The 15,898-nt window shown below is 49.0% G+C and overlaps 1 long non-coding RNA gene across 1 annotated transcript in view; it reads right to left on the minus strand.

The window, feature by feature from the left end:
• Positions 1-219: 219 nt before the first annotated feature.
• LOC309969022 overlaps positions 220-15,898 on the minus strand; it is an 88,363-nt gene continuing 72,684 nt past the window's right edge. Inside the window, exon 3 of the long non-coding RNA XR_014326600.1 lies at positions 220-283. This is a non-coding gene — a long non-coding RNA (uncharacterized lncRNA). The remainder of the gene's footprint in view (positions 284-15,898) is intronic.

Below are 15,898 nucleotides of genomic sequence, written 5' to 3' on the forward strand. Positions count from 1 at the left end.
GAAGCATGAATATCTTGAAGAAGGGCCCCTCCTGTATTTGAAAGCAGCAGGACCAGGGAGAGGACAGAGGGAGGGAACAGCCCTTCCGTGCACTTGGGAACCGATGTGCCTGCCATCAAATGCTTTCTTTCATTTAATTCTAACCACAGTGAGGGGGCTCTACCCCTTGAGAGTAACATACAGGAAAAAAGCCACTCACCAAATTTCCACCAGTGTGTCCTCAGAAGAGACATTTTGGCAAAATCCCCAGGGTGATGGGTGAAGGCCCAAACTCTTGGTCGTCCTGAAAAGGAAAGGAAATTGATCAGTGCCAGGCGTCAGGGCCTGACAGTGACCTGGATGGTCTTATGGTTTGGGATAAAATTCCCAGAACTGAGGACAGGTGGTCTGAGGCCAAGCCCCTTCCTGGGGGAGAGGGGAACTGGGTGGGGAGGCTGGTGAGCTAGCGGTTTCTCTTCGTGATTCAAGATGTGTCCTCAGCAGTCACTTCTACCCTCTGGTTGTCAGTTTCCTCATCTGGAAAATGAGGGACTAGGATTTGATGACCTCAGTTCTACTCCTTCTGTGATTCTATGTTTCTCGTCCAACCACTACATGGAAGGAATGTCTATGGAGGAGGCAATTCCACCCAGCTGAGAGGTGGCACGACGTGACTTGAAGAGCACACGGTTAGGAGGCAGACTCAGGCAGGGCTGCCATGTACATTTGTTGAGGTCGCGCACTGCACAAACATGCGCAGCTGAGGGAGTGAGGAGGTCTGCTGGAATACCGCCTGGTCCCATTCATGAAGCAGTGCATCCTGGTACAGGGCTTCATCTGCCTGGAGGATGGACCTTCTTCTAACGTGCATAATGAGCTTCATAATGCCATATGAGCTAGTGGAAGCCTTGAACTTGAGTTCTAATCCCAGTTTTGATAGTTTCTAGCTCTATGGCCTCAGGCAATTCAGAGAACTTGAACTTGAGTGTTGTCATCATAGAAATTGGGATTGTTCTTGTCTCCTGGCAGAAATAATGTGAGGCTGAACTGAGAATGTATCTCCAGTATCCAGCAGAGCACCTGACCCATAGCAGGTGGTCAGCTGAAAGGGTTTCCTTCTCACCTCTTCCCTTCCTGGGTTTCTCTTGGAGAATGTTCACTGGTGTTCTGGTGTTAGAAATAATGCAAATCAAAACTACAATGAGACACCACCTCACACCACCATCATTAAAGAGTCGACAAATGCCGGAGAGGGTGTGGAGGAAGGGAACCCTCCTACACTGTTGGTGGAAATGTAGATTGGTGCAGCCACTATGGAGAACAGTATGGAGGTTCCTTAAAAAACTATAAGTAGAGTTGCCATGTGATCCAGCAATCGCACTCCTGGGCATATATCCAGAGAAGACTCTAATTCGAAAAGATACATGCACCCCAATGCTCATAGCAGCACTATTTACAATAGCCAAGACGTGGAAGGAACCTAAATGTCCACTGACAGATGAATGGATAAAGAAGATGTGATACACACACACACACACACACACACACACAATGGAATACTACTCAATCATAAAGAAGAGTGAAATAATGCCATTTGCAGCAATATGGATGGACCTAGAGATTATCATACTAAGTGAAGTAAGTCAGACAGAGAAAGGCAAATTATGATATCACTTAAATGTGGAATCTAAAAAGATGATACAAATGAACTTATTTACAAAATAGAAACAGACTTCGACAACAAACATGGTTACCAATGGGGAAAGGTCGGGGAGGGATAAATTAGGAGTTTGGGATCAGCAGATACAAACTACTATATATAAAACACATAAACAACGAGGTCCTACTGTATAGCACAGGGAACTATATTCAATGTCCTGTAATAAACCATAATGGAAAAGAATATGAAAAAGATACATATCTATATAATTGAGTCACTTTGCTGTACACCAGAAATTAACACAACATCGTAAATCAACTATACATCAATTTAAAAAAAGGTAAAGTTTGGCCAAAAGTTTGGTCAGCTGACTGCTCAGTCTCTCCTGACCCCAGAACTGGAGGGTCGGTGGGTCCAGGCTCCCAGCAGCTGAGAAGAAAAAGCACAGCGGGATTCCCACAGTCCTTGCCTTTGCTGTCACCTGCATGACAGTGGGCAAGTCCCCTCACCTCCATAAGCCTCGGTTTCCCCATCTGTAAAGTGGGAGTGGTACTGACTCAGAGTTTACGGGAGGGGTTTGATGAGATGATGCACAGGCTGGGACAGCACATGGTGGATGGCATCACACTGGCACATTTCAACCATCAAACATCTCCATCCAGGACCCCCAAATCACAGCCAATGACCTGGGGAGACCAGCAGGGCTGGAGCCGCCTGGAATGAATGACTGTGGCTGCCGTAATTGGGCCTTTGAAAGCCATTTGCCTCATTTTCCCCCCATCTCCCAAGAGGTGGTGAGGCTGAATGCAGCAGTCAGGATGTGCAGAAAACCCCAAACGGGACTGTTTAGGAGACAGGCCGGGCCAGCTAATTAAAATGGGTGCATCTGTACGCGGGGTCTCTCCCGCGAGGCCTGGAATTCTGGGAATCAACACAACCATCAGCAAACAGCAGCTCTGCTAGGCACTGGGACTCGAGGAATACTGAGTCACAACCCTGCCTCCAGAGGCCCCGTGCTCGAGGCCCTCGGTCTACTGGGGAAGAAGGCGAGCAGGTAAACAAAACGCCATAGCCCACAGCAATAGGTGTCGCGAGAGTGGGGATGCCAGGGTCTATGGCGGTGCCGAGGGAGCTCACGGAGACACAAAGGGCCACCTGGGCCACGCACAGAAGGGTGAGTAAGAGTGATACTGAGCAGGACTCTGTGGGGCACCTGGGCACAAAAGCCTTTGTGTCCCCCGTTTCCTGATTACAGGAAATAGGCTTCATTCAGCCTCCATGCCTTTGCCTGAGTTCCACGGGGCAGGTTCAAACAGATGCTAAGTAGGAAAGGGAGGGGATGTGGACACAAGGGAGGAGCAGTGAAGAAACAATAGTGCAAGACCAGGCTCTAGGAGTTCTGTGTCTTTATTCCCGTCTTACCCCTAGGTTCTTCATACGGGGAGGAGGAAGGGTGAGCTGGGACGAAGTGAGAGAGTGGCGTGGACATATATCCACTACCATACGTAAAATAGATAGCTAGTGGGAAGCAGCCGCATAGCACAGGGAGATCAGCTCCTTGCTTTGTGACCGCCTGGAGGGGTGGGATAGGGAGGGTGGGAGGGAGGGAGACGCAAGACGGAAGAGATATGGGAACATATGTACATGCATAACTGATTCACTTTGTTATAAAGCAGAAACTAACACACCATTGTAAAGCAATTATACTCCAATAAAGATGTTTAAAAAAAAAAGAAAGAAAGAAACAATAGTGCAGCCCTCTTTGAACCATGACTATAGAACTTCTCAGGACCCTCTCCAGGTTGGGACACACAGTTTTGAGGGCATTAGCCCGCTGTGGCCCCCTTTGCCTGGCAAAGCAATAAAGCTATTCTTTCCTACTTCACCCAAAACTCTGTTTCTGAGACTTAATTCGGTGTCGGGGTGCAGAGGCCAGATTCAGCTTCAAGAGTCCACCAGGAGGGGAACAGGCATTCCAAGCAGAGGAACGTGCCCGAATCAGGTCCCAGAGAGGGAGGCGAGGAGAGAGAAAATGAGCCCCCTCGGCTCTCCCACAAGGAGGGCTCCCCACGGCCACTGGCGTCACAAGATGACCAGGCCAGAGTCAACTCAAGGCCCTCGCCTGGGACAGCAGCCTAACGGTTACCTGACTGTCCAGTTGGCTCCAGGCATCTTATACCAGACATCGGGCATCACCCAGCTCGACCCCCTCACTTTGGAGATGTATGCTCCCTACCTGCCCACCACCCTGCCCTTCCTTCCAGGTGAGCCCAAGGGACACCTCCTCCTGTGAGGCCTTCCCTGAGTCCGCCGGCAGACAAGCTCAAACCTCTATTATGGAACTTACGCAGTGTATTCGAATTACCTATCTGCTTCTACACCCAACTTGTGAGCTCCTTGAGAGCAGGGGCTGTGCCACCTGTGTGCGTTCATCGCAGCAGGGTGCAGAGGACCAGGAAGGTAGACAATTAACAGCCAGGATAACAGTAACCACTAACAGTTACTGAACATTTACTAGTGCCAGATATTAGGCTTATGGCCAGGCTCTAAGTGTCCTCATCATCTTCATTAGTTCACTGAATCCTCAACTTATGGTCACCAGGGGACACGGGAGTGGGGGAGGGATAGGGAGTTTGGGATTGACATGTACATACTGCTATATTTAAAACAGATAACCACAAGGACCTTCTGTATAGCGCAGGGAACTCTGCTCAATATTATGTAACAAGCTAAATGGGAAAAGAATTTGAAAAAGAATAGATACATGTATATGTATAACTGAATCACTTAGCTGTACACCTGAAACTAACACCACACTGTTAATCAACTATACTCCAATATAAAATAAAAAGTTAAAAAAACAACCGTGTGAGGTAGTGCTACTATTATCCCCATTTCACAGATGAAGGAACTGAGGCTCAGGGAGAGGAGGTAGATTACCCGAGGTTAGATGGCTAGTACATGTCAGGGCCGGGACTCAAACTGTCTGACCCCAAAGCCTGGGTCTTCACCAGTGAGTATCTTTGATATGTGATATGTGATAAATTTGAATTGGATTGGACGTGACATCTGGAGGAGGAGGAGGGTTGCTGGGAAGATCCTTCTAAAAAGAGGGAATTACAGGAGCCTAAGGTCAGAAACCACTGCCTGGGAGTTTTATTAGTTAATACTCAGCCCAGAGCTCAGCACCAGGTAATTGCTCATTCAATTTAAATTGAACTGGAATTAAAAGATCATCCCAGTAGCTACAGAGGCAATTGCACAGGGAGAGTGGCAGGAGAAAAGCCTGGAAAGGCTCATTGGGCCAGCTCAGGAAGGGCCTGGAATGTCAGGCTAGGGCCTTGACTCTAACCTGAGAGCAGGAAGAAAGCCATCAGAGGTTTCTGAGAAAAGATGCTCTTTGGGAAAGGAGGACACTTCCAGTATCCGAGCTGGCTCACGGGGAATGGGAAGCCCACTCCTATGGAGGGGGAGTCTGGGCAGAGAGCACCTGCATATGGGGGACCTGCTGCTCATCTGGGAAATACTAGACCGAGACCTAGCTGGGCCACACTGTGTCCTGGGCAGGATCAGGTCCACTCCCAACATCTGTGGGGAGACGAGATGGAGGCCCAAGTGACGTGCGCAGTACTGCCCTGAGACGGCCCAGGCCCAAGGGCCCCACGTTTAGCATGCCTTCTCGAAAGTTCTAACCCTCCTCCAGGGCCTCTGACCGGCAACAGCCAGCAATGCCAGCCTGGAGTGATGCTGCAAGTGCAGGCTGGGTCCTACGTGGGCCACAGTTCCCGCTTCTCCCCTTGGTGGCGCTCTCTGACCCTCTCCCTCCCACCCCCAGCCCCTTTCTCTGGCCCATGACCCAACTCCGGTTCCAGGAAGGGGGCTGAGCAAATTGTCCCCACTGGCTGGCGTGGCACTTCTTTGCTGAGATGATTTGGGACTGGGCCACAGAAGAGGCTGGCACGCTGATCTGGCGTGGCTCAGGGCTGTTCACGCAAACAGGGACCCGCAAGTATTTGCCCCAGCTCCCATATACCCTAGCAGCCATAACCATACATCTAAATATTTAAAAATTATCACTCAAACTACATACTGTTACATAAAACATGTTCTATCCCCCTTCCTTGACAAGTACATCTTCATCGCAATGAAAAGTGGGGAAACCAAGAGCTAGGTTTTGTCAAAGAGCCGAGCTAGGGTTTGACCCCAATCAATCTGTCTGCAGGGCCCAGGCTTTGTCCCCTACACGAGGCTGCTTCTACTGCCTCACCAATGGGCCCCTCTCCAAGCATCCTTTAAATTACAGTGGATGCTCTCCTCCATCTCATTTCCCAAAGATATTGTGGGCCCCTTACCCAGCCCCTGGCAAATAGGGTCCTCTTTTTAGAGAAAGCAAAGAAAGAGGCAGGTTTCAGAAGGAGCAAAATCATTTGAAACCCATGCCAATTGTCTTGTTTCCAGCCCACTCCCTCACTCCTTCCTTCTATGATCTCTGCATTACAGAGGACAACGTGGGAATCACACTTTACAGAACCTCCTGGCCTATATGACTCTGGGGTAGAGTCTGCCACTGAAAGGAGCTGGCATGAGATGTGGAAGGCGGAAGAGAAGGGGAAGCATCATTCTCAAGAAGTAGCAGATCTTGAGAACCACTGGCTTCACTGCGACCAACCAAGGTGGTTGGAAGGAGGTTCTAGAGATCCCCAGGCATTGCAGCTGTTTCTTGGCAGATTTTTGAGAACCACCTGCTTTAGTGCTTCAGGCCAGGTCAACATCCCTGGATTTGGGGAGCAGTTCCTCAGACCTCTGTCCCCCCGACTTTTCCAACTGTTACGTAGGCCCCTGCTTCTGTAGTAAACCTTCCTGCTTGGAACACACAGGGAGGCTTCCATTTTCCTGACCAAACTAGGGCCGATATCAAAGTCAATGCCATAAAAGAACATTGACTTTTGAGTGGACTACTGATTCATGAAAAGTGTCGAAATTTTAGAACGAGATTTCTTTTGGTTCCATTAATTTCCCAGAAGGGCCATGATCCAGAAATGAGCTGAATTTGTAACTCATGTCAAAAAAGAAGCTGAGCTGGGCTTCCCTGGTGGCGCAGTGGTTGAGAGCCCGCCTGCCGATGCAGGGGACACAGGTTCGTGCCCCGGTCCGGGAAGATCCCACATGCCGGGGAGCGGCTGGGCCCGTGAGCCATGGCCACTGAGCCTGAGCTCCGCAACGGGAGAGTCCACAGCAGTGAGAGGCCCGCGTACAACAACAACAACAACAACAAAAAAAAGAAGCTGAGCTTTGGGGACAGACTTACAAGGGGCCCTGACAGGTGGGCCAGTGTTGGTCCACAACTGTGCTTCCTCTCACCAGGACCGTCTCCAGACCATTTTGTCCTTGGAATCCCATTTGGGGGGTTGCGGGGGCAGCAGTGGAGAGAAACACAACACAGTTCCTGTTCAGAGAAGGCAGCAGAGGGGAGGGCAGTGAGAGGTCAGGGAAAGAAAAGGAGACTCGCCCTGACCGGACAGCTGACCTCCCCGGCTCTCATGCTGGTTTGGCCCGGGAGGCCCTGACAATAGACTGTACCTCCTACAAACACCCACTCCTTCCATCCCTAGCAGGCACGGCAGGCCAGGAAATGGCCCCCAAATATCCGCATCAAAACCCCGAAACCTGCGAGTGCTACCTTATCTGGAAAAAGGATCTTCGCAGACAGTACTAAGGATCTTGAGAAGAAGAATTTACCCTGGATTATCCTGGTGGGTCCTAAATCCAATGCCAGGTGTCCTGATTAGAGACAGGCAGAGGGCCAGCTTCACAGCACCAAGGACCGAGAGCTGGGAGGCACTGCAGGAGGTGACATCATCTGATTAGATGGTTGGAAGGCTGTCACGAGGTGAGAAGGGACAGTGGCACCTACTGATTAGCTGGCCCTTCCCAGCAAGCACGGCCTCTCGACAGGCTGTGAACCCAGTGGATCAGCTTCGCTCAAAGGCAGGGGAGCAAGACACGTAGGAACTGAGGAGACCCAGGTCACTGACATGCATGGGGCCGCTCTGGACTCACACCCTCCTTAGGTTGGGTTCACTAGAAACCGACTCTGAGATGGAGATGTGTCTGCAGGCTGTTTCTTGGTGGGGGTGGGGTAGGCAGGGACCTTTCCAGCACCTCTGAGAAAGCACAGGTTGCAGGACTGGGCAGAGGGAAAAGTTGGGCTCAGACGCAGTGATTACAGAAGCTCAGCTGCTCCTACGAACGGTTCCAGAGCTGGGATGGCCTTTCGAAGTTGTCCCGAATGATATTCCTCAAGGGACCAGTCACTGCATACAGGGGGCTCCTGGCAGGGGGCTGGGAGATTATCTAGGACAAAGTCACTCTCTTCAACCGAGCGCAATGCCTAGAAAGGGACTCAGCCGTGAGCCACCAGCAGCCTCCGATCCCAGCAACTGAGGGAAGGAAATGGGTGCTCCAGCCTGAGAGCTGCGTAGCAAACCACAGGACCACCGCATACACTCCTCACCACCAACATCTGATAGAAAATGATGTCTAAAGGAGCTAGTAAGAAGCCACAGTAAGAATATTATGGATGTTTTGCTCATGGGATGAATATCAGATACCAGAGTTGGAATGAGCCTTAGAGTTCATTTGGTCCAGGGGTGATAAGCGAGTAGCATTTATACTCTCCCAGTCTGGGCCATGGCAGACATCACTAATCAATCATAGCCTTCTGCCTTTGAAGAGCCCGATGGATGTGGCCTTCACGTGCTTCTCAGTGAGACATTCAGGCAGCCAGGACCAATCAAATAATGTTGACCTGCAGGATGGAACCTACTCTCCACATTTTCTGAGAAGGTGCTGTGCAGAGGAGTGGCTAACTCTCCAGCGCACAGTAGCTAGAGGCAGAACTGGGTGGGAACCAGTGGGGCGTCTCCCCCCAGGGCTCCTTCCAACGGTGCCCCTCTCATAGAGCACCTGCCAAGACAGCAGCGCTGCCTGGTGCACAATAGGCACCCAGCCCCCTCTCCTGGTTGAATCCCTGTCTCAGGAAGCCAGGCCACAGCCTCAGGGTCAAGGTCTCACACCCCCTCCTCCGACAGCCCTGTCAGCACTGAGGGGACAGGTTTGCACCAGTGCTGATTTCTATCATCCTCGCAGCGGGTTAGCAAGGGCTTAGAGTAATCTGCGCCCCGGCACCAGGAGACCTTCATTAAGCATTACGGGATAATCCTGATTGTATCAAGGACTCTTCCCCTAACTTGGGAGAAAAGAAATTCACATGCTCAAAAACGGGAGGGAGAGAACCCCCCAAAACGTTGCCATCATTATGCTATTTTTAATCCTGCGTGACAGCTGGAGATGGCAGCCAGATGTGGGGCTCAGCATCCCCGTCGCCGAACGCCAGGGCCGGGAGGAGGCTGGAGAGTGGGGAGGACAGCCACTCGGTGCTACGAATGGGGCGTCCCAGAGCCGACGAGTGACAAGCCCAAGGACGCCCACCGAGCCCCCCACCCAACCTGGGATTCGTGACACACGGGCCAGGGCTTTTGCTATCACACTCCGCTGCCTCGTAACCGGGTCCGCAGCAGGACACCGGTGACCAGGTGATGCCACCAGCCGGCTTGCCCCTGCGGGTCTGGCTCCCAGCCGTGGAGCGGGCGCTAGGAGCTCTGTCTCCCCCTGGTGGCCGGACCAGAGATGTGCCCCGAATGACGCTGTCCATTGTCAGCTGGAAGAGGGCAGCCAGGAGGGGGAAGGAGATGCCCACCACCCACACCCTGCAACCCGAGGCACCGTCAATTTCCTCATTAGAGTCTCTTGGTCCAGTTTTCACCTCCTTAAGAGTAACAAACGTGACGGCCTGCCAGTCTATGGTCCTTTGTGACAGCAGCCCTAGCAAACGAATACAGACCCCCATCCTCCTTCCTCCTCTGGCCCCCCGTGACTCCCCCTACCCGAGTCTCTCCCCTTCTCCATCTGAAGATAAACCCTTGGTCATTCATTCTACAAATGTTTCCCAAGCATGACCATGAACTAGTTCCTGGAGAGAGAGAAATGAATAAGAACTTTAATTCATCCAACAAATATTCACTGAGCAGCTATTAAGTGCCAGGTTCTGTTCTAGGCATTGGGATATGATGATACACAAGAAAGGAATGATCCTGCATTCAAGGTGCAGACAGTCTGGTGGGGGAGACTCACATGCAAACCTCTAACACATCTTCCACCAAGTTCTAGGTGCAAATTCAATATGGAGTTTGCACTGGGTGCCCAGCTGCTCAGAGGAAGCAGTAACAAACTCCCAGGAGAGTGGAGAGGAAAGGGCCCAGGAAGCCAGGAGGGAGAGGTGATGCTTGCTTGCGCTAAGCCTTGCAGGATGAGGAGGAATTCGCTCTCCTTCTCCTTCTCCAGAAACGTGCCCATCCCCCAGCAGTGCTTGGTGGACATTTGCTGGCCACGTGAGCAAAGAAATTAAAGGACACAAGTCTAGACGGATGGAGAGAAGGAGGGACAGAGGCAGGGGATGGGCAGGCAGTGGCAGAAAGAAGGCAAAGAAAAAACACTTGCCCCAGAGCTGCTAGCCCTCCCCAAGCTGACATCTGTTCTGATCTGAAAGTTAGTTATGGTATTTGGATGCTTTATTTTCCATCCTGCTTAATAATTACAACAGAACCCAAAGTGTGAGATAACACTGCATCATTATAAAATGAGATTTCACTATTCTCCCAACTCGTGAGAATTAACGGGCTTCGGAGAAAACCCATGCTTTCATGTAGCGATTTGGCCAAGCAGGTGTCTCCCTCCTAATTTCTCCAATCCCTCATAGGCAGGGTGCAAAGGGGCAGAGATGGCGGCTTCTCCCCCATGCCCGCGGGTGTGAGCACGCCGGGGCACAGCTACACGGGGCCACAAGCCCATGAAAATATCTGGCTATTCCTCCTGGGTTGGGCGCATTCCCAGGAGTCAGGACTGTGAATTTATTCATTCAGCAGAGATTTATGGAGTGCCTAGTGTGTGCCAGGCATCGACTGTCCTAGGTCTTGGGGAGACAAGGTGAGCAAAGCAGGCGAGATCCCTTCTGAAACACTGATTACACTTTAGCCAGGGAGACTACACTCGTAGACAAGCAGAATGTCAGACAGTGAGGATGCTGTGCAGAGAATTTAAATCAGAGGTTGTCCCAAGAGAGGGGCGAGATGGCCACTTGGACCTGGTGGGCTGAGACAGACTCTCTGAGCAAGTGACATTGAAATTGAGGTCTGAATGAAAAAAGAAAGAGGTAGCCACCCCAAAGTGGGCTCAGGGAAGAGCAAATGCGAAGATCCCAGGGTGGGAGTGACGGACAGACAGCAAGAAGGGGTAGAGGGAATGAGAGCGAGTAGGATGCGCTGAGGGGGGAACACGGCAGCAGAGGAGTCTTGTAGATCAGAGTAAGGAACTGGATTTCATTTTAAGGCCAAAGGGAAACTACTGAAGGGTTTTAAGGGGTGGGCGGGATCATAAACTATTTTTGATTTTTTTAACATTTATCTTATTGAAGTATAGTTGATTTACAATGTTGTGTTAACTCCTGCTGTACAGGAAAGTGATTCAGTTATACATACATGTCCATTCTTTCTCATATTCTTTTCCATGATGGTTTATCACAGGATATTGAATATGGCTCCCTGTGCTCTACAGTAGGACCTTGCTGTTGATCCATTCTCTATATAATAGTTTGCATCTTATTTTTGGTTTTACCACATCACCCTGGCTGCTGTGTAGAGGCTGGATTGTGAGAATGATGGAGGATGGGGAACAGTGAGGGGACCTCTGCAGCCAGGATGACATTGGTACAATAGTGTCTGTCCTGCCCCTCAGCCCCAGTCACATCTCACTTGGTACAGTGCTCTGCAGCTGAGAAGGCACCTTCACTTGATAATGACATTGGACTGTAATCCTCACAACAAACACAGAGACAGTACTGTCATCCCCACCTCAGAGATGAGGAAACCACAGCTCAGAGAGGTTGAGTGACCTGTCTGCCACAGCTAGTTAGTGGCAGAGCCAGGGACTGGAGGAATATCACTCCCTGATGAAAAAGATGGTAAACACACACATACACACACACACACACACACACACACACACACAGAGCTTTGAGAGAGTGACATCGAGACCCACAATGCCCAGTGACAAGTTTTTTTGGACAAAAGGCCGGGACTTATACAGCCTGATGGCCTTCCTGCCCACATCCTTCAAAGAAGTCCCCAATGTGAATAGACATTCATTCCAACAAGGCGCTTGGTGTTCAGGGCATTACTGGGGCCAGTGCGGAGGGACAGAGGGGCGTCGGCTTTGGAGCCAAGGCCCTCAAATGGGACTCCAACTTAGCCGCTTCCCGGCTGGGCCACCTGGACCCTCTTGTCTCCTCAAGGACACATGGAATTAACCCAGGTTTGAGGGTGTCTATAGAGCCTGGGGCACTTTCTCTGAATCGTCTACGTGGGGGAAATCGTTCTCCTTAGGGCTAGTTTGTATATCTTGAAACATCCCAAGATTGCTGGGAGTTGGGGGACACATGGGTGCGGACGGTGGGGACACTTTGAAGCCTGAGACATTTGTTCGGTTGCAGCCCAGAGCCTGGCTGGCTCTGCCTCTGCTCGGCTCGGCCTGGCGATCCCGCAGCTCCATTCTGGCCTCTGCCCAGGCAACACCCCCACCTAGTGGTGACGCTGCCCTCTCTCCAGGATAGCAAAGAGCCTGGGAGACGAGGAGGCTTCGCATAGGAATCGCCGGGTCAGATTCAGACAGCAGGTTGGGGACGGGGCCTGAGACTCTGAATTTCTAAGGCGCTCCCAGGAGAGGCTGGTACTGGTGGTCCTCAGACCCCACTTCGAGTGGCAGGGAAAATGGCATTCCTTTATGACTTTTTTTTTTTTTTCTTTTGCGGTACGCGGGCCTCTCACTGCTGTGGCCTCTCCCGTTGCGGAGCACAGGCTCCGGATGTGCAGGCTCAGCGGCCATGGCTCACGGGCCCAGCCGCTCCGCGGCATGTGGGATCCTCCCGGACCGGGGCACGAACCCACGTCTCCTGCATCGGCAGGCGGACTCTCAACCACTGCACCACCAGGGAAGCCCGAAAATGTCATTCCTGAGCAGTGCCGACCAGAGGCAAACGTGCAGGGGCTTATCCACGAGGCTTGTAGGTTGTCCGTGGCCCCAGTGGGCACAGCCTGCCGGTGGTCAGAACAGAAGAAATGGAGTTGGACTGGGCCACACATAAGGAAACGCTTTCTGGTGTTGCCCCAAAGCACTCATACGTAGAGAGTGTCCACAAGCACAGGACCACAGGGCCAGGTGCTGGGGATGCCAAGACAAGGGCTCACAGCCTGCAGTCCAGCTGATTTCTTCACAATCTTAGGAAGAGTGACTATTTCCAGAGAACCCAGCAGGGGGCAGGAGAGGGACAGTGTCGCAGAAAGGGCACTAGATTCAGCGTTCAAAGACCAACATTTAATCGTGTGTGTTATCATAGCAGGGGACTTCAACACCCCACTTTCACCAATGGACAGATCATCCAAAATGAAAATAAATAAGGAAATACAAGCTTTAAATGACACATTAAACAAGATGGACTTAATTGATCTTTATAGGACATTCCATCCAAAAACAACAGAATACACTTTCTTCTCAAGTGCTCATGGAACATTCTCCAAGGTAGATCATATCTTGGGTCACAAATCAAGCCTTGGTAAATTTAAGAAAATTGAAATTGTATCAAGTATCTTTTCCGACCACAACGCTATGAGACTAGATATCAATTACAGGAAAAAATCTGTAAAAAATACAAACACGTGGAGGCTAAACACTACACTACTAAATAGCCAAGAGATCACTGAAGAAATCAAAGAGGAAATCAAAAAATACCTACAAACAAATGACAACGAAAACACGATGACCCAAAACCTATGGGATGCCGCAAAAGCAGTCTAAGAGGGAATTTTATAGCAATACAATCCTACCTTAAGAAACAAGAAACAACTCAAATAAACAACCTAACATTACACCTAAAGCAATTAAAGAAAGAAGAACAAAACAAACCCTGAGGTTAGCAGAAGGAAAGAAATCATAAAGATCAGATCAGAAATAAATGAAAAAGAAATGAAGGAAACAATAGCAAAGATCAATAAAACTAAAAGCCAGTTCTTTGAGAAGATAAGCAAAATTGATAAACCATTAGCCAGACTCATGAAGGAAAAAAAGGGAGAAGACTCAAATCAATAGAATTAGAAATGAAAGAGGAGAAATAACAACTAAGAAATACAAAGGATCATGAGAGATTACTACAGGCAACTATATGCCAATAAAATGAACAACGTGGAAGAAATGGACAAATTCCTAGAAAAGCACAACCTTTGGAGACTGAACCAGGAAGAAATAGAAAATATAAACAGACCAATCACAAGCATGGAAATTGAGACTGTGATTAAAAGTCTTCCAACAAACAAAAGCCCAGGACCAGATGGCTTCACAGGTGAATTCTATCAAACATTTAGAGAAGAGCTATCACTACCCTTCTCAAACTCTTCCAAAATATAGCAGAGGGAGGAACACTCCCAAACTCATTCTACGAGGCCACCATCACCCTGAGACCAAAACCAAAGATGTCACAAAAAAAGAAAACTACAGGCCAATATCACTGATGAACACAGATGCAAAAATCCACAAAAAAATACTAGCAAAAAGGATCCAACAGCACGTTAAAAGGATCATACACCATGATCAAGTGGGGCTTATCCCAGAAATGCAAGGATTTTTCAATATATGCAAATAAATCAACGTGATAAACCATATTAACAAATTGAAGGAGAAAAACCATAAGATCACCTCAATAGATGCAGAAAAAACTTTTGACAAAATTCAACACCCATTTATGATAAAAACCCTCCAGAAAATAGGCATAGAGGGAACTTACCTCAACATAATAAAGCCCATATATGACAAACCCACAGCCAATGTTGTTCTCAATGGTGAAAAACTGAAACCACTTCCTCGAAGATTAGGAACAAGACTAGGTTGTCCACTCTCACCACTATTATTCAACATAGTTTTGGAAGTTTTAGCCACAGCAATCAGGGAAGAAAGAGGAATAAAAGGAATAAATCGGAAAAGAAGAAGTAAAACTGTCACTGTTTGTAGATGACACAATACTATACATAGAGAATCCTAGAGATGCTACCAGAAAACTACTAGAGCTAATCAATGAATTTCATAAAGTAGCAGGATACAAAATTAATGCACAGAAATCTCTTGCATTCCTATACACTAATGATGAAAAATCTGAAAGAGAAATTAAGAAACACTCCCATTTACCACTGCAACAAAAAGAATAAACTACCTAGGAATAAACCTACCTAAGGAGACAAAAGACCTGAATGCAGAAAACTATAAGACACTGATGAAAGAAATTAAAGATGATACAAGCAGTTGGAGAGATATACCATGTTCTTGGATTGGAAGAATCAACATTGTGAAAATGACTATACTCCCCAAAGCAATCTACAGATTCAATGCAATCCCTATCAAACTACCAATGGCATTTTTCACAGAACTAGAACAAAAAATTTCACAATTTATATGGAAACACAAAAGACCCCGAACAGCCAAAGCAATCTTGAGAAAAAAAACAGAGCTGGAGGAATCAGGCTCCCGGACTTCAGATGATACTACAAAGCTACAGTAATCAAGACAGTATGGTACTGGCACAACAACAGAAATATTGATCAATGGAACAGGATAGAAAGCCCCGAGATAAAGCCACACACAAATGGTCACCTTATTTTGATAAAGGAGGCAAGAATATACAATGGAGAGAGACAGCCTCCTCAATAAGTGGTGCTGGGAAAACTAGACAGCTACATGTAAAAGAATGAAATTAGAACACTTCTTTTTTTTTTTTTTTTTTTTTTTGCTGTACGCGGGCCTCTCACTGTTGTGGCTTCTCCCGTTGCGGAGCACAGGCTCCGGACGCGCAGGCTCAGCGGCCGTGGCTCATAGGCCCAGCCGCTCCGCGGTATGCGGGATCTTCCCGGACCGGGGCACGAACCCGCGTCCCCTGCATCGGCAGGCGGACTCTCAACCACTGCGCCACCAGGGAAGCCCTAGAACACTTCTTAACACCATACACAAAAACAAACTCAAAATGGATTAAAGACCTAAATGGAAGGCCAGACAGTATAAAACTCTTGGAGGAAAACGTAGGCAGAACACTCTATGACATAAATC

Source organism: Leucopleurus acutus (assembly GCF_964270905.1).
Source record: "Leucopleurus acutus genome assembly, chromosome: 11".
Classification (NCBI taxonomy): domain Eukaryota; kingdom Metazoa; phylum Chordata; class Mammalia; order Artiodactyla; family Delphinidae; genus Leucopleurus; species Leucopleurus acutus.